The 20,290-nt window shown below is 37.9% G+C and overlaps 1 long non-coding RNA gene across 2 annotated transcripts in view; it reads right to left on the bottom strand.

The window, feature by feature from the left end:
• LOC133558742 (uncharacterized) overlaps positions 1 to 20,037 on the bottom strand; it is a 56,556-nt gene extending 36,519 nt beyond the window's left edge. The window contains exons 1-4 of one of the 2 annotated variants that reach the window (XR_009807976.1): positions 19,996 to 20,037; positions 19,745 to 19,802; positions 19,558 to 19,635; positions 9,676 to 9,755 (exon numbers count right to left, since the gene is read on the bottom strand). This is a non-coding gene — a long non-coding RNA (uncharacterized LOC133558742). Of the gene's footprint in view, positions 1 to 9,675; positions 9,756 to 11,270; positions 11,396 to 19,557; positions 19,636 to 19,744; positions 19,803 to 19,995 lie in introns of those variants that run through there. The other variant, XR_009807977.1, reaches the window with a different exon arrangement.
• Positions 20,038 to 20,290: the final 253 nt, after the last annotated feature.

Raw genomic sequence — 20,290 nt, 5'->3', positions numbered from 1 at the left:
TCGTCGTACATTTTTTTTCTTTTACGGAAGGTTTTTTGTAGAGAATAAATGATTAAAAAAAAACACTTAATTTAGTTTAAAAGAGGAGAAAACACGAAAAAAAAATATTTTGAAACAGTTTATCTTCAATTTCAACTCTTTAAAATTAAAAATTCAACCGAAAAAAATTATGAGAAAAACTAGATACTTCGAATCTTTTTGAAAAAATCGAAAAAACTAATTTATGGAACATCATTAGTATTTTTTCCTGATTAAGATTAATTTTTTGAATTTTGATGACATGTTTTAAATAGGTTAAAATCCAATCTGCACTTTGTTAGAATATATAACAAATTGGACCAAGCTATAATTCTAACAAAGACAAATCATTATTTATTCTAGGTTTTCCAGAACAAAAATTTTAAAAGAAATTCAAAAGACTTTAAAATAAGATTTAAATTGGATTCTACAGATGTTATAGATTTGCCAGAATATTTGTATTTTATTTCAATCATAATAAGTTTGAAGAAATATTTCACAAATATTCTTTGTCGAAAAAACAGAAGCTAAAATGAAGAATTCAATTTAAATGTATTTATTCTTCTTTACAATAAAGAAAAAAATACTTTAACATTGATTTAAATTATCAGGAAAAAAGAGGAAGGAATTTAAAAGTTAAAAGGGTATATGTGTTTAAAAATCCCATTGTTACTATAACAATCTACAAGATTAATATAGGATGCCTCTCTCTCTCTTCCCTTCCATCTTTCGGTATTCCTTTTTTTTTTTTTTTTTAGCTATCATTATGTATACATATTGTTGCATTTGAACAACTGTATTGTTGATAATAGAGGTAAACTATTGGTTTTGTTCATGATCAATAGCGCTTTTTCTATTGGTATTTGTATTGCTCCAGTTTTAGTGTGAAAATGCTCATTTGTCAGTACTATATTATTATTTATTTCACTAACTGCTTATTTTCTATCACTTTTACGATCATATTTGTACATATTGTATGTGCTGGTGTTGTTTTATTCTTGTTGTTATTGTTGTATTAGCTGTTGTTGTTTTTGTCTCTGTCTAACCCCCCTCTTATCCCCACAATTTCCCCCTCTGTCTTCTTTTTTCCCCTCTTTCTATCCCCTCCTGCACCAAATGATAATATAAATACATTTAATGAGCTCAAATTCAAATAAGGCAACAAGAGAAGTATCCTACACTTGTCTTTTGTAAAGTAAATCTGACCAGCTGATATGGGCACCTACATCAACTATATGATTTGCCTGAGAAGCTGGACAGGACACAAAAAAAAAATTAAAAAAATCCTAAAATAATTTTTAAGGTTGTATTTTTTCTCTAAAATTGTCTTTCTGGAAGTTATAAGAAGCAAAGTAAAAAAATAAATGAATTTATTAAAACAAGTGAAGACCAAGTATTTAAAATATTTTCTTGGATTTTCAAATTCTATTTGAGTTTTGTCTCTCTTAGAATTAAAAATGTCCAGCAAAGCGAGACCAGCTTGCTAGTAAATAAATAAAATTTGAAAAATAGAGGCAGCTCACTGGTAAGTGCTGCTATTTGAGCTATTTTTAGAACAGGCCAGCGGGCGACTCATCTGGTCCTGACGGGCACCTCGTTTGTGACCCTTGATATAGAGGATCTTTGAGTAGCACCAGTGCCTGTATTGTCATTTATGACTTCAATGATGTCGACCATTTGGTGAAATATGTTGTACAGTTTTGGGGACGCCTCCCTGACTACTGTACATGATGTGTCTCTTTTTCCCCCTTCATTTATAGATAGGTGAACATACTTGAGCTGACGTCCATCCAATACATTGTTATCCTGGGTATTAAAAATCTGAAAGTAATACCCTATCGTGATTCTATAGCCCTCCACTGCTCCTTGCTCTCCAAAGGCATGTTACTTTGCATAGGCAAAACAACATCAACGCTGTAACCTGCCGCTGTAAAAGCGGGACAAGGGCGCCACAAATATCATGTGACATTTACAGTATCTACGCCATTAGACTGCCGGGCCTGGAGAAAGCTAAGACCTTGTCTGCGGCCAGCGGTTTTATTCTTAATTTCCTCATTTGCGTTATATGGCACAATGAAATGGATATCACGGCTGCGGCTAGATCGTGCAAATACGGCGCCGCGTGTCCTTGAAGGCGCCGTGATAATAAACGCTCGCAACCAAACGGCAAAAGGCAAATTTATGGCCGCTGATCTCACCTGGTCGTCGGAGCAAAGTACTCAGTAAAATTTCATTGTAACTTTCAGGGAGATAAATAAATTTGCCCCCTGACCTTGAGGAAGTGTACCCCTCCGCCGTCGCCCCCCATCTATAGAGCTGAGACTCCATATATCTCATGGATAGCAGGCTAAAGATAGGTGTCCCACCTTCACTTGCACTTTGCCTCGACCCCTTCCAGATTTGTGTGGAACCTCGTTTTGAAAGATGGAGGGCCAGGAAAGAACAGAGCCGAAAAAGAAGAAGGGAAGAAAAGCATGGATGAATATGTTATTGCTTCGTCTATATCCTGTACTATATTGCCAGAAGTATTTGGCCACCTAACTTGACTCACATATGAACTTGAAGTGTCATCCCATTCCTGACGCATAGGGTTCAATATGATGTGGGTCCGTCTTTTGCAGCTATTACAGCTTCTACTCTTCTGGAAAAGGCTGTCCACAAGGTTGCGGGGTGTGTTTATAGGAATTGTCCACCATTCTTCCAAAAGCACATTTGGTGAGGTGTTGTTCGAGAAGGCCCGGCTCTCAGTCTCCGTTCTAATTCATCCCAAAGGTGTTCTATCGGGTTAAGGTCAGGACTCTGTGCAGGCCAGTCAAATTCATTCACCCAGATGGTTCAATATGATGTGAGTCCATCTTTTGCAGCTATTACAGCTTTAAATGTTCTGGGAAGGCTGTCCACAAGGTTGCGGAGTGTGTTTACAGGAATTTTCCACCATTTTTCAAAAAGCGCTCTGGTGAAGTCACACACTGATGTTGGTCGAGAAGGCCTCAGTCTCCGTTCTAATTCATCCCAAAGGTGTTCTATTGGGTTAAGATCAAGACTCTGTGCAGGCCAGTCAAGTTCATTCAGACTAGACTCTGTCATCCATGTCTTTATGGACCTTGCTTTGTGCATTGGTGCACAGTCATGTTGGAAGAGGAAGAGGCCCGCTCCAAACTGTTCCCACAAGTTTGGTAGATTGGAATTGTTGAAAATATTTTGTTACCCTGGAACTGATTTTGCATGTTTTGTATGTTTGCCATAAAAATTAAAAAAAATGGCAGAAAACAAACAAAAAAACAACATAATAAAAAGTCAAACATTTTGAAATGAGGAATATATCTGAAGTTGATGTAGAGTCCAGAGAATTAAGCGTTAAATATAAAATGTATGTATGCCCCAGCACATTATTATCATCATTTCATGACCGAACACTTTTTACACTTTTATACTGAAAAAAATACACCTACAACTTATTACATAAAAACATAGAAGAAACTACCAGCAGCGGTAAAGTTTAGATCCATGAAGGAAAGAAGAAAGTAAATTAATGTTTATAACTGAATAAATTTCCATATGCATATAAATTTGTCTTCGTTATATATTATTTCTTCTAATGAATTAAGTAACGTTTATGACAACCTTTTTTCCAAAACACAACAAAGAATCGTCTCAGATTGTAGCAAACATTTTTTTCCAGCCTGATCCCAGCTACAAGTATTGTGCTTTAATCGCATAATTACACAGTATTCTGGACATCTGTGTTGCTGAATCTTTTACAATTTGTTCAATTAATTATGGAGAAGTCAAAGAAGAAAGATGTAGGTGGGAAGCGTGTATTGCAGCCGCCTTTAGCAACACAAACACAGCCGGTGTTTCCTTGTTTAAAATTCCCGAAGGTGAAGCTTTAATACGGAACAGAGCGGTCAAGCGAACATGGTTCCCGACCACATGTCAACTGGCAGGTTTCGGTGAGAAAATGGTGGTAATAAGTCGGCTCTTACCGTAGTTATAAGCGGAGCTTGCGTCCTCCAGCAGCTGCTGCGGACTATTACCTCCTCCCACCTGAGATACTGGCGGTCACCACACCCGTGGCCATACCCCACCGACTTTCAGGTACCGTATGATCTCACTAAAACACTAGTAACACAGTAAGCAGATAAGGGATTTTCCAGAATTATCCTTGTAAATGTGTCTAATAAAATCTGAATCGCTCCCACCTCGCTTTTTTTTTTCTAGTCCTTCACTCTCACTATCGTCATCCAGGAATCTTTCATCCTCGCTCAAATTAAATGGGGAAATTGTTGCTTTCTTGGTACGAATCGCTGTAGCTGCTGGTGGCCATGATTGTAAACAATGTTCAGATGTGAGGAGCTCCACAACCCGTGACGTCACGCACACATCGTCTGCTACTTCCGGTACTGGCAAGGCTTTTATATTAGCGACCAAAAGTTGCCAACTTTCTCGTGGATGTTCTCTACTAAATCCTTTCAGCAAAAATATGGCAATATGGCGAAATGATGAAGTATGACACATAGAATGGAGCTGCTATCCCCGTTTAAATAAGAACATCTCATTCAGTAGGCATTTAAAGCCTTTGCTTTCGAGTTCTGTCTTTTTTCATCCATTCCTGATGTAAAATTAGAAGAAGAGGAAAAAAAAAATGCAGAAATGCGCATCCTGTCTTTCTTTCCCTGCCTTAAGAAGACGGAAAAAAACAAAAACGTCTGACTTGAATTTAAATTTACAGCGTGCTAAACGAGAAGCATTCAAACATTTTAATAACCCTCCCCAGTGATGACTTCAATTACGTTTTATGAATATTTTCCTTGAGGAGCACCGTCATTGCCGGAGAAGGGGATTTAAAAAAGATCATTTACCATCTCCATCCCATTATTCTTGGAAATGAGGAGTTATTATTATTATATATATATTTTTTTTTTACTGTGATTAGCTCCCTAGGTTGATTCATGCCATTAAATGACCATCTCCTTAAATGTCTGCCGTTTGATTGAGAACACAATTTGTCTCCGAGAGGTGTTCCTTTTATCGACATCTATCGCTCGACCGCAGGATCCGTCTGCGTCACTAAAGTGACATGTGAGACAGAGTCGGGCGCTTTTTTTTTTACGCCCGAGAAATTGCCTTTTTTTTAACGCCGCAAAGCTATTAAACAAGTCATCCCAACTCCACTTTGTGGAGGGTGAATGTGGGAGTGCAGCAGAGTGTAATGGCTTTAATCTGCCTGTTGTTTGTCTCATGGGCATTAAACACCATCTTGATATGAGCGAGACTACAGTGAACACAGGAGGGGGGTCCTCGTAATATTTAATAGGTCATCAAAAGGAATGAGGGCTAGACTGCTGACATTTGCCGGGATAGTTAGGAGAAAACCCCGGGAGTTGTCAGATGAGTCATTAGCGGAGCGAGCTTGCATCGTCGTTCAAAGAGGCAGGGAAGTCATAATCCAACCCGTGTGACGATTTGAGCGAGCTCCATTAGCTGGCGTGAGGTCTGATTTGTCATCCCGCCCCGAAAATAGACAATCGGCACTTGATGAAACACGTCTGCTGACGTTGAGAGTGAGGCGGCGGCCGGATGGATTGAGATGGATTCGATTTTGGGTACGAGTGGTTTGATCAAAGGCTGGGAATTTATTTAGAGCTGCAAGATTTTCTAAAAAGAACACAAGGTGAACATTATAATATGAAAAGGTGACTTTGGAATGATGTTCTGAGAAAAATATGTGTCCTACTAGTGTTGTCCCAATACCAATGTACAAACCCCGTTTCCATATGAGTTGGGAAATTGTGTTAGATGTAAATATAAACAGAATACAATGATTTGCAAATCCTTTTCAAGCCATATTCAGTTGAATATGCTACAAAGACAACATATTTGATGTTCAAACTGATAAACCTTTTTTTTTGTGCAAATCATTAACTTTAGAATTTGATGCTAGCAACATGTGACAAAGAAGTTGGGAAAGGTGGCAATAAATACTGATAACGTTGAGGAATGCTCCTCAAACACTTATTTGGAACATCCCACAGGTGTGCAGGCTAATTGGGAACAGGTGGGTGCCATGATTGGCTATAAAAGCAGCTTCCATGAAATGCTAAGTAATTCACAAACAAGGATGGGGCGAGGGTCACCACTTTGTAAGCAAATTGTCGAACGGTTTTAGAACAACATTTCTCAACGAGCTATTGCAAGGAATTTAAGGATTTTACCATCTACGGTCCGTAAAATCATCAAAAGGTTCGGAGAATCTGGAGAAATCACTGCACGTAAGCGATGATATTACGGACTTTTGATCCCTCAGGCGGTACTGCATCAAAAACCGACATCTATGTGTAAAGGATATCACCACATGGGCTCAGGAACACTTCATAAAACCACTGTCAGTAACTACAGTTGGTCGCTACGTCTGTAAGTGCAAGTTAAAACTCTGCTATGCAAAGCAAAACCAATTTATCAACAACACCAAGGAACGCCGATGGCTTCGCTGGGTCCGAGCTCATCAAAGATGGACTGATCCAAAGTGGAAAAGTGTTCTGTGGTCTGACGAGTCCACATTTCAAATTATATTAGGAAACAGAAGATGTGGTGTCCTCCAGATCAAAGAGGAAAATAACCATCCGGATTGTTATAGGCGGGAAGTTGAAAAGCCAGCATGTGTGATGGTATGGGGGTGTATTAGTGAACAAGGCATGGGTAACTTACACATGTGTGATGGTATGGGGGTGTATTAGTGCCCAAGGCATGGGTAACTTACACATGTGTGATGGTATGGGGGTGCATTAGTGCCCAAGGCATGGGTAACTTACACATGTGTGATGGTATGGGGGTGTATTAGTGAACAAGACATGACTAACTTACACATGTGTGATGGTATGGGGGTGTATTAGTGAACAAGACATGACTAACTTACACATGTGTGATGGTATGGGGGTGTATTAGTGAACAAGGCATGGGTAACTTACACATGTGTGATGGTATGGGGGTGTATTAGTGAACAAGACATGGGTAACTTACACATGTGTGATGGTATGGGGGTGTATTAGTGAACAAGACATGACTAACTTACACATGTGTGATGGTATGGGGGTGTATTAGTGAACAAGACATGGGTAACTTACACATGTGTGATGGTATGGGGGTGTATTAGTGAACAAGACATGGGTAACTTACACATGTGTGATGGTATGGGGGTGTATTAGTGAACAAGACATGGGTAACTTACACATGTGTGATGGTATGGGGGTGTATTAGTGCCCAAGACATGGGTAACTTACACATGTGTGATGGTATGGGGGTGTATTAGTGAACAAGACATGGGTAACTTACACATGTGTGATGGTATGGGGGTGTATTAGTGAACAAGGCATGGGTAACTTACACATGTGTGATGGTATGGGGGTGTATTAGTGAACAAGACATGGGTAACTTACACATCTGTGAAGGCACCATTAATGCTGAATGGTCCATACAGATTTTGGAGCAACATATGTTGTCATCCAAGCAACGTTATCATGGACGCCCCTACTTATTTCAGCAAGACAAGTGTTACAACAGCGTGGCTTCGTAGTAAAAGAGTGCAGGTATTTTCCTGGCCCGACTGCAGTCCAGACCTGTCTCCCATGGAAAATGTGTGGCGCATTATGAAGTGTAAAATACGACAGCGGAGACCCCGGACTGTTGAAGGACTGAAGCTCTACATAAAACAAGAATGGGAAAGAATTCCACTTTCAAAGCTTCAACAATTAGTTTCCTCAGTTCCCAAACGTTTATTGAGTGTTGTTAAAAGAAAAGGTGATGTAACACAGTGGTGAACATGCCCTTTCCCAACTACTTTGGCACGTGTTGCAGCCATGAACTTCTAAGTTGATTATTATTTGCAAAAAAAAAATAAAGTTTCTGAGTTTGAACATCAAATATGTTGTCTTTGTAGCATATTCAACTGAATATGGTTTGAAAAGGATTTGCAAATCATTGTATTCTGTTTATATTTACATCTAACACAATTTCCCAACTCATATGGAAACGGGGTTTGTAAATGTGACATTACGTGCCCTTTTTTTTGTTGGTTTCAATTTGCTTCTTATGTGTGTACAGGACTTTTGGCCCAAAAAAACTGAACGGAACTGAAGACGTCTGCCAGTTAGTGGTACGGAGGGGTTATTTCCTCTCAAGCGTCGACTCTGCAACAGCACCACATTTATATTCATAATAGCAACACAAATCAACATTTTGGGGAAGGCGGGGGTGAGGTTTTTTTTTCCGTTCCAAACTGACGAAAAGATGCAAACAAAAACATCTCAGAGGAGAATTCGACTGTCACATTCAAGACCTCTCAAAGTTCTCGACATCCCGCCAGTGAAAACAACATCCCGACGTGCTCCTCACACATTGATTCCCCTCCCAAGGGGCCCCCGGACCAATTTTTCTCGTTTTCAGACGCTTCAAACCTGCACTGGCCGCCAAAGACAGTCATCCATCCAGCCCGTGTGACTATGACTGATCTGGCCACCAAACGATCAATTTGTATCCCCCTCTCTGCTCTTTTTTTGCCGTGGTCTCTCCCTGCATCCCTTCGCTGTCCCTCTCCCTCTCACTTCGCTTCATTCTCTCGCTGCTTTCTTGATGCGGGGAATATGATGAAAAAGCGAGAGTGCAGACGGCGTTGACATGGTCGGCGCGCGAGAGTAACAATCCTATCAGCGGTTGACCTTGGAGAACAGCTAATTCCGATGTCCATCTATCTGTACGTGTGACACATTAAACTTTGCACTTCGGTGCCAGCCCAGAAAGATCAGTCATAGTAAACTTGCAATGTTTTTTTTTCTCTTCCGTGATCTTTAACTTGACCATAAAGGACGGCCTTTTTCCAACTGTGTTGCCGTTTTGTATGAACCCCTCAATAACGACGACTTGGCCTGTTTTGGTTCCTAGCAACCGTTGGTAGTATCAGAGGCGGGACAACACATGTGCAGCCCTACATACTTGCAAGCCCTCCCGGATCTTCCGGGAGACTCCCGAAATTCAGCGCCTCTCCCGAAAACCTCCCGGGACAAATTTTCTCCCAAAAATCTCTCGAAATTCAGGCGGACCCAAGTGACGTGTTGACAGCCTGTTTTCACGTCCGCTTTCCCACAATATAAACAGAGTGCCTGCCCAATGACGTTATAACTGTAGAATGATCGAGAGCGAGTTCTTGGTTTCTTATCTGGGTTGATTGTTAGGCAGTCTCATTAACGTCCTCCCAGCGCAACAACAACACACAACAACAGCAGTCACGTTTTTGTCTACAGTAAAGCAGTTCGTCTGCCGTAAACAGCAATGTTGTGACACTCTTAAACAGGACAATACTGCCATGTACTGTGCATGCATATGTGACGATAACATCTATGGCTTTTAGAGCAGTGGTTCTCAACCTTTTTTCAGTGATGTACCCCCTGTGAACATTTTTTTAATTCAAGTACCCGTTCCATGCAACAAGTGACGACGCTCATTCCCGACTCTGATAAACCTGTTTTGTTCTTGCTAGCTTCCGCGCTATGCTTCTGTGCTTTCCTAGCTCCCATGCTAGCTCTTTGCTTTGCCTTTTTGTGCCAAGTACAAGTTTTCTGTTTATAGTCTGTTCCTTAGTTTAAATAAATCATTGTTTCTTACCTTACGCTGCGTCCGAGCCCGAACTGCATCTGGAGAGAACGCATCCGCATCACCATGCCCAGCAAACGTCAGAGTTCTACCTGGTTAAATAAAGAATAGTGAAAAAAATGTTGAGTAAAAATATGGAAATACCCGTATTTCGTAAAACCTCAAATATCTAAAAAGGCGTTTTTAGGCCACATCTATGCGTATCGTCGGCGATCACTCGAAACAAGTATAATTGTCCTCCTGTTGGTGGGTCTGCCTTCAGGAGAACGCCTGTGCGTAGAATCCTTTAAAGTGTAGACCGGTGCACAGACAGCCACCACACAGTCCTTGGCAAAGAAAAGGCCAGGGTCCAATGGCATGGAGACCAAGACAATTGGGGGCGCATCTTTGCTGCAGCCTTCTTCCGCCTTTGTGACTGTTGTGGAGCTTCTATGCAACCATCATCCGCCCACTCCACTGTTGAGGTCTTTTACGACGAGTGAGACACGCAGACTCCAATGTCACCTCCTCACAGCTGCAGGAGCCTGCCGGAGCTCCGGTCTGTCGGAGGACCACCTATGGTGCGCCTACCAGCACTTGCTTTTCTCTAAGGGTGGGCTCCCGTAGCCTTACGTCTCCCCAGACTAACCCACAAGGCAGCGGGTCAGTAGTTGGGTGATGCCAGGGCGTATCCACAATGTGGGCCTGCACATCACGCCTCTGGGGACCACTGCAGTTCCGAGATCCCCTGCCACGTTTGCCCTAGTTATTGTGTGTGGCCACGTGGACGCCTGACAGGAGTCTTAGTCAGTATCAGAATCGGATCTAATCAAGGGGTGCCCAAAGATTCCCACTTCTACTATACAGTATCAGTAGCTGCCTTTCCATAAGCCCTAGAAATGTGCAAAACCTAAATATCGCAATAAGAAATGGTTCATTTTGATTGATTTTATTGTCAATGAGTTCTACCTGGTTAATAAAAGATATTGAAGGAAAAATATGGAAACACCCATGTTTCGAAAAACCTCTCAAATATCGCTAAAACATTTTTGCGGCCCCGTGAGATGGTTTTACAGACATGTGAATATTGAAGTGTTTCCCAAAAGCGTGATGTAAACACTTTTTTTCAGATTTACATGGCACCTAAACATGGAACTAACGGGGCGCCAACGCAGGACAGCGAGAGTAGACGCAGGCTAGGAGAGGCTCATCACGCCAAACACCTTTTAATGGAATCACCTACAAGTCGCAAATGTACTTTATCAAATTTGGTTTAAAAATCGCGATTATTTTGCGAAAAACTGCAACGGAAACACAGCTATTGGCACTGACACGGAAAAAGCTGACACTGCATTTTTTAAAATTTATTTTCCATATGAACTGTCAAAATAAAGAATTTTAGTAAGGTTTCTCATTGTCATCCCATCGGGTTGAGGTTTTTCTTGTCCTGATGATCCGAGTCGAGGATGTCGTTGCGGCTTGTGCAGCCCTTTGAGACACTCGTGATTTAGGGCTATATAAGTGAACATTGATTGATGATTGATATCAAGAAGTCAATCAGGCATTTGTCTCCCTCCAGAAATATTATGAAATGTTACCTTTGTAGCACATTTAGAGCTGCGTACCGTGTACTGATCTGTTTAAATGGCATCAACTATCCGTGTTGGCCCTTTGATGAGGTTGCGACTTGTCCAGGCTGTACCCCGCCTACCGCCCGATTGTAGCTGAGATAGGCACCAGCGCCCCCCGCGAACTGAAAGGGAATAAGAGGTAGAAAAAGTATGGATGGATGGACATGTAATAGAGATACCAAATAAATCTTGCTTCTTTTTTTTTTTTTTGCACCTTTTTTCTTTTGATATTTTTCCATTTAAGCAGTAACGACACATAATGGAGGGAGGAAGTCAACCAAGGGATTGTTCTGGCTTCAGAGGTGGTAACAGAGGAGGATGACACCTGTGTGGCGTCTTTCACACTGATTACACCTGTAGTCTCTGTGTCACTCTTCTCTACAAGTGGCACCTTCGTGTCATGGGGATACAAAGTCAACCCGGCCTTTGTCCGCCTGACAGTATCGGCACAAAAAAAAAGTCAACTTCCCAGCTTCTCCTGTGGCATTGGAGTTGTAACAGAGGAAGGATGGAACCGGTGAAGTATTTCACATGTTATGCAGACGTGATTCAGTCATTCTGATTAGTTTGCCTCATCTAGTGGCCAAAAGTACTGTAATTTAAGCCATTTTGATCATTAAAAAATCCTATTTTTATGATCGTGGGATTATGTACACACAATATTGAGGCAATCTCCCACCTTGCTGTCAGTGGTGGGCCGTCAGGGCCAGAAAGGCCTTCTCTGCTGGCCTAACATAACCAGAAATTATGATCATAATTAGAGATAATAGTCATTTTTAATTTACTTTCCCTAAATATCTAAAAGTATTCACGTTCTCTTTAAGTCATATTAATCTCCTTCCAATGCTGTTTTTAGGTTAGCGTTTTCATCCAATCAGAATTCAGCTATCTTATGTTGCCATGCTGTACGAAATCTGCCCCAGGCCTTCTGAATCAACAATCTCTGTGCACTGTAAGAGAACGGCCACATACAGTTCATAGACAATTGCGAAGGTCAGATCACGAGTTTTTGTCAGCAAGGCCTTCTACGTTCTACGTTGAACATTAAATTTACGCGTTCTGTGATTGGATACTCACCTGGGAGTCCCAAGTGAGTATCCAATCACAAGTTGCGGAAACAGGAAGTAGCTCCATAGAAAGCCACAGAAAATTCACATGTACTCACTTTTTTAACCCACAAAGGAGAGCAAAATGTTGATTAGGAGGCAGATATATATTTGCAAGGCCATTTTCAAGATGGATATTAAAGAGAAATTACATTTTGTGAGACGAGGTCGGCCGACACGCTGTGTCTGCGTCACGGTACTCGATGTTCGGCCTTGGCAGTAAGCAGGCCGATTCTGAAAACAAACACTGATACGAGACTGGCTTGCAATTTTTTGGATTGCCAGCTTTACACAAACAAACAAAAATACAATATCAGCACAATTGATAATAACTATAGCAACGGCCCCTTAGGCATAAAAGTTGTGAGATAATATATACATAATAATTCTAACACCGGGAAGCTAGCTCAGCTGTCACACGAATCAACCGACTACGAGCGGTACCACTGGCTTATACGGCGTCGGATTAGTGCTACAAATTGTGAGGTAAAATATTTTCATAGCATACATTTCAATTAAATTACATTACATTACATTACATTAACCTTGTTCCCGATTTATCACAACCAAAACAATAACATATTTTTATTATTTTGTAATGTTTTAATTTTTTATTTAAAATGTTTTTTACTATTTATTGGATGTACTGCAAAAAATCAAATATTTTCAATTCAATGAATTACACTACATTATTTAATTATTTTAAAAAAATATTTTAAAATGTGGTCTTGATGTTAATAAATTTTTTAACCAACATATCTATATTTATGTATTAGATATTATGCAAAAAATCTAATAATTTTAATTCAATTACAATTAATTACACTATATTATTTTATAATTGTTTAATTTAAAAAAAACTGACTAAAAAAGGTGGTCTTGATGTTTCAATGGATATTTTAACCAAAGGATATTTTAACCAAAATATCCATATTTATTTATTAGATATACTTAAAAATATATAATAATTTTAATTCAATAACAATAAATTAGACTACATTATTGTATAGATTGTTTAATTTAAAAACATGATATAACAAATATGTGGTATTGATGTTTCAATACAGTTTTTACCCAAAATATATTTATTTATTAGATATAAATAAATAAATAAATAAATGGGTTGTACTTGTATAGCGCTTTTCTACATTCAAGGTACTCAAAGCGCTTTGACACTACTTCCACATTTACCCATTCACACACACACATTCACACACTGATGGAGGGAGCTGCCATGCAAGGCGCCAACCAGCACCCATCAGGAGCAAGGGTGTCTTGCTCAGGACACAACGGACGTGACGAGGTTGATACTAGGTGGGATTTGAACCAGGGGCCCTCGGGTTGCGCACGGCCACTCTCCCACTGCGCCACGCCGTCCCTATATACTGAAAAAAAAGTAATACTTTCAATTGAAATACAATGAATTACACTACATTATTGTAACATTTTTGTCTTTAAAAAACTAATTTGAAAAATATGGTCTTGATGTTTTAATACAATTTTTAACCAAAATATCTGTATTTATTAGATATTATGCAAAAAATCGAATAATTTTAATTCAATTACAATAAATTACACTACATTATTTTATGATTGTTTAATTTAAAACCACTGACTAAAAAAGTTGGTCTTGATGTTTCAATAGATATTTTAACCAAAATATCTATATTTATTTATTAGATATACTTAAAAAAAATCAAATAATTTTAGTTCAATAAGAATAAATTAGACTACATTATTGTATAATTGTTTAATTTGAAAAGATAAGCTAAAAAAATGTGGTATTGTTTCAATACATTTTTTAACCAATATACTGTAAAAAAATTGAAGAATTTCAATTTAATAACAATAAATTAGACTACATTATTGCAAATTTTTTTTATTTAAAAAAAATGTGGTCTTGATGTTTTAGTAAAAAATTTTATCCAAAATATCTATATATCTTTATTAGATATACTGCAAAAAAATATAATACTTTCAATTCAATAACAATAATTTACAGTACATTATTCTATAATTGTTTAATTTCAAAACATGATTAAAAATATGTGGTCTTAAATTTAAAGTTAAAGTACCAATGATTGTCATACACACACACTAGGTTTGGTGAAATTGGTCCTCTGCATTTGACCCATCCCCTTGTTCCACCCCGGGGAGGTGAGGGGAGCAGTGAGCAGCAGTGGTGGCCGTGCCCGGGAATCATTTGGTGATTCAACTCCCAATTCCAACCCTTTTACAATAAAGTACACTACATCATTTTAGTTTGCGAGTCATCATAGTTAAAATCAAAATATTATAACGATAAAATTGTTTTTTAAATATAAAAAAATGCAAAAGAGGCTACTTTCAAGCGACCGTGCCGCCATGTTGTTAATAACTCCTGGTAACTGTCGGTTAATCGAGAGCGTCTCCGGCGCGGGAGAAGTGTGCGTCCCTCCATTCATTAAGCTGTAATTGGACGCCATGCTAATTCGGGGAATGCGGCGTGCGGCGATTCCTCCAAGGCACGCAAGGTGATGATGGCGGCGTTTTGCCGTTAATCCGCGCTGTAATTGCGGCGAGCAGACGGCAGGGAGGAAAAAGGCCGTGAAAAACATTTGTCACCAGACGTGAACAATGCGAGTGTGTGTTGATGATAGCATATGTGTGTGTGTGTGTGTCTGGTTTCCCTTTCAGACAATTTGTAAGGCCGGCTGCCGAAGACAGGGCGAAGACCGTGGAACAGCTGGAGCCCCTCCGTGATTGATAAACGTGGCGGCAAGAACTTCATCTCCCCCTGAATGAAGACAAAGACCCCCAGAATGCTCCAGCAGTGTCACGCCCGCGTGTCGTTAAGTGCGGACTGCGGACCTGCCCCGGTCCTCAGCTGGGGGAGCCGAGGTGCCAAGTGGGAGGTCAGGACCCGAGCTAATTACCATTTTATGACAAAACGCTTCTTTTGTGGTTGTTATATAATTGATTTACCTTTCAAGGTGGGGGGGGGGGATCATTATGAAGTGGCTCTGGGAGGCTGGGACTGCTCGGGGGCATGGGGGGGAACGAAAAAAGAGGATCGGCGCCATTTATACGTGTTCTCAATGACACGGAGGTGAGAACAGGCGCACATGTCCGCCAGTATAAATACAAAACGTAGAAAAATCAATAACAATTAAGGGGAGGTATTTGTCGACAAGTTTGGAAGATATTAAAGAACAGAAGCAGTCGCTGAGGCAAAGAGCGACTATGGCATGCAAAAAAGGCCCGATTGCACATGATTAAATAGGCATTAGGGTGTGGTATCGATCCGTGCAGATATCAGCATCATTCCCCGCAGACAGAGTTTCAACACAACATGTCCGTAAGGCTCATTGCCTCGCTGTCGTAAACTTTTGCTTAGTTCGTGACCCGTGCAGGCCCAGGTCACTGAGTCCGATCAGGACCAGCTCTGTCACGGTTGCCACTGGGTGTTTTGAAGATAAGACACATTGTGACAACACGGTTATTTTCAATTGATTTTATTAGTTTGATAATTATTTAACATTATGTTGTGTCGTTTGTTTATGAATCAGGTCCAGTTCGGGTATTTGTTATATTAGCCAGGAAGCTCCAACGTTGTTTGTTAAATGGTTTTTCACTGTTAATTGTTATATTTTTTCATTTGTTTAAAATTATAATGACACTATTTTATTGTAATATTAGTTGCGATGACTTGTAATGTAATGTAAATGAATTAAAATATGTTTTATTTTTATTGTAAATATGATGAATCAATATTGCTGTTTTTGTTTAAAAGATGTGTATACAGGGGAACATTTTTGTAATATTTTTTTTTTATTTAAAAAATAATTACATTATTGTAATATTGTTATTTTAGCTGGGATGAAGCGCGAACAAAAATAACGAAATGTAATTTATTGTAATTGGGCTTATTCCCTTTGTTATAATTATAATTTTTGCAGTGTATCTAATAAATAAATGTAAATATGGTGGTTAAAAAATGTATTGCAACATCAAGTCTACATTCTTTAATCATGTTTTTTTATTTAAAAAATTATAAAAGAATTATACTATATTGTTTGAGTTGTGATGAATTAAAATGTATTTTACTGTATATATGATAAATCAGTATTAATGTTTTGGTTTAAAAGGTGTATTAAAAGGGGAATATTTTTGTATTTAAAAATAGTTACATTAATACAATATTGTTGTTACTTTAGCTGTGATGAATCACGAATAAGAATAATGTAATTTATTGTAATTAAATTATAATTATTTGATTTTTTTGCAGTATATCTAATTAATAAATATAAATATTTTGGTTAGAAAAATTAATTGAAACATTAAGTCTACATTGTTTAATCAGTTTTTTTAATTAAAAAATATATAAAAATATAATAATATTATATTGTTTTAGTTGTGATGAACACGGACCAACATAGTAATGTAATGTAATTTAATTTAATTGAAATGTGTTTTTTACTGTAAATATGATAAATCAATATTACTTTTTGGTTTAACAGATGTATAAAATGGGAAATGTTTTTGTTATCAGTTTGTTGTATTGAAAAAAATATTACGTTATAATATTGTCATTTTAGCTGTGATAAATAATGTAATGTACTTGAATAGAAAATTAGATTTTTTGCAGTACATCTAATAAATACATATAAATATACATATTATATACATATATATATATACACATTTATACATATATACACACATATATTTACATTAATATATGTATATATATATATATATATATATATATATACACACATATACACACACACACATATATATATATCAATCAATCAATGTTTACTTATATAGCCCTAAATATACACACATACACATATACGTATATATACATACGTATATATACACATACATACATACATATATATATATATATATATATATATATATTTTTTTTTTTTTTTTTGGGGGGGGGTCCTGCTTTTTTGTAAGCATTTTTGAAAACAAATAGATGTATGCATGATCCTGTTATATCTCACATTCTATATTGTGTTTTGCAAAAAGGTTGTCATAAAAAATCAATACATTAAAAAAAATGCAAAAGAAAACATTTTTATGCATATGTAAATGTATTCGGTTATAAACATTCATTCAACTTATTCTTTCCTTCATGGATCTAAACTTTACCGGTGCCAGTAGTTTTTTTCTATATTTTTATTGTAATATTTTGAGAATGTATTTGTTCTATTTGGTCTCATTTTTGCTGGATTTACTCCTTATATTATGCCGCAGCTGTCACATATACTGTAATATTGTACATGGTAATTGCTATACATTGTATATATGATATAGACATATCAGTATATATAATATACTGTACATGTATTACGTATATATGTTATATTTTACATCGCTATATTTAGTCTCTTCATACCTGCATTTTCCTTTCCATCCTTACACTTTCCATCATTGTAACTGAGATGCTGTGTGGAACAATTTCCCTTGTGGATCATTGAAGTTTGTATAAGTCTAAGTCCTATTTTTGGCCAAAGTAAGACAAAGAAAACAATCTGAAGTTGTCTTTATTTTCATAGTTTTAATGCCCGCGTGTGCAGATATTTTCCTCCATGCTTCCATTGAGCTAAAATGAGTTCGACACCGCTGTTTTTGGCAAACATCTCCCTTAACTTATATCCACGAAACTTGGTGGAGGGGTGAGAAATGGGCGGATGAGGAGAATTATTAAATGTAGGTGTGGATCTGGAAAATTGAGTTAATTATTAGGGACCCATTTCTTATTCCTTATTTGACATTTTGGTGCTGATGCAAATCAGGATTGGTACTTGGTACATGGTAATTGTTCTGTATTGTATATATGGTATAAACATATATCAGTATATATCCTGTACTGTACATATATCATGTAAATATTATCCATCATCAATCAATGTTTATTTTTATAGGCCTAAATCACGAGTTTCTCAAAGGGCTGCACAAACCATAACGACATCCTCGGTTCAGAGCCCACACAAGGTCAAGGAAAAACTCACAACACAGTGTGATGTCAATGTGAATGACTATGAGAAACCTTGGAGAGGACCGCAGATGTGGGTGAGCCCCCCCTCTAAGGGAGACAATATGACGTATATATGTAGTGGGACTTCTGCTTTGTGTAGTTTTTTTTAAATAAAAAACATTTCACCAATCAGTCGTTTCATTACTTATTGGCAACCTGTGTTGGAAACACAAAACAACACATCACGGGTCTCAACTGTCTGGCGGACTAATATCTACTCCTTCTCATTCAAAAGTCCAAAGGAAGAGCAAGTAACAAACATTCATTCATATAAAAATAATAACGTATTTCCTTGAATTATATGTAGTATGTGCCTGCCTAGAATTACTGCAGGGTCAAACTCATTTCACAAAATAATTAGTGCATGCTTAGTATTACCGCCGGCTCAGGATTAATGCCGGGTCAAACTCGTTTCGCCAAAAAATTAGCATATGCCTAGAATTTCCGCCGTGTCAAATTCATCACGTCACAAGTGACACTTCACCTGTCATCATTTTCAAAATGGAGGAGGCTGATTTCAATCATTTGAAATCGCATAAAGGGAAGAAGATTAAGAGCTATTCAGTAGGATTTAAGCTCCAAGCTATTGAATATGCTAAAAAGAACAGTAAGCAGCTATGTTTTATTAATATACCGTTGCTGCGTGTGTCAAATATGAGTCATTAAATGACTCCCGCCTCCTGGTGGTAGAGGGCGCTAGTGATCCTTCTTGCGACTACTCGGCTGCAGAAGAAGTGACAACAAGCAGCAAGAGTGAGCAGGGATCCTTTATTTTTTTCCTCTTGCTTGCACTTTTAACATGGAGGGAGAGACTTTTAAAACTGAAGAAAGATAAAGAAGACTTCTATAAACAAGTTATCGATGCTTTTGACCAGAAGGAGCTGCGCATGGACCTCATTTATAAGTAAAGGTAAGACCATAATAACGTTTTTTTTAATTAAATGTGCTTTTCGTGATGGTATCCTTACATCACACTCAAATTTATAAGCGCAGGCCTAAATTTACCGCATGCGTTTGGTAAACGCCGGAATGAGAAGAGGTTTTAAAATTAGCGCCCTGGAGGAAATTCAAGGAAATACAGTAAATTAAATTACTTTAACAAAAACGTTTTATCACAAAAATAATAATGCAAAAATCCACATACCTGTGTTGGAAACACGAAACGCATACACAGGTCTGAGCTTTCTGGCGGACTGATATCTGCTCCTTCTCACTCAAAAGTCTGAAGGAAGAGGAATTAACAAACATTCATTCATATAAAAATAATAAATTAAACTACATTAACAAAAATGTTTTATCACAATAAAAAAATAATGCACAAATCCACATACCTGTGTTGGAAACACGAAACACACAAGTCTCTACTTTTTGGCGGAGTGATATCTGCTCCTGAGTGGTGTAAATACCATGCGTCAATACGACCAAACAATTCACACAGTCGACGCTCTATTCCTTAATTAACGGAATTCTGCATAAACATTACTTCAAACAACACATCACTTATACCCACAACATTATTGCTTTAACTTATAAAGTATTAGGAACGTTTAGGAAGACTATTTATACTGTGAAAAACTATTACCTTCTCATTCAAAAGTCCGAAGGGAGAGTAGGTAAATAACCGAAAAACAGCTAAGTTACTTCCCGCACCGCCCATCCGGTTCTTCAAAATAAAACCGATACTTCAAAATAAAACATAACTTGCCTGGTTCATAATATAGCGCAACATCACACTTAGGGGTGTGGGAAAAAATCGATTCAATTTGAATCGCGATTCTAATGTTGTGCGATTCAGAATCAATTCTCATTTAAAAAAAATATATATATTTTTTTAATCAATCCAACAAAACAATACACAACAATACCATAACAATGCA

The sequence above is a fragment of the Nerophis ophidion genome, linkage group LG09 (genome assembly GCF_033978795.1).
Source record: "Nerophis ophidion isolate RoL-2023_Sa linkage group LG09, RoL_Noph_v1.0, whole genome shotgun sequence".
NCBI lineage: Eukaryota > Metazoa > Chordata > Actinopteri > Syngnathiformes > Syngnathidae > Nerophis > Nerophis ophidion.
This window is presented reverse-complemented; position numbering and strand designations above follow the sequence as displayed.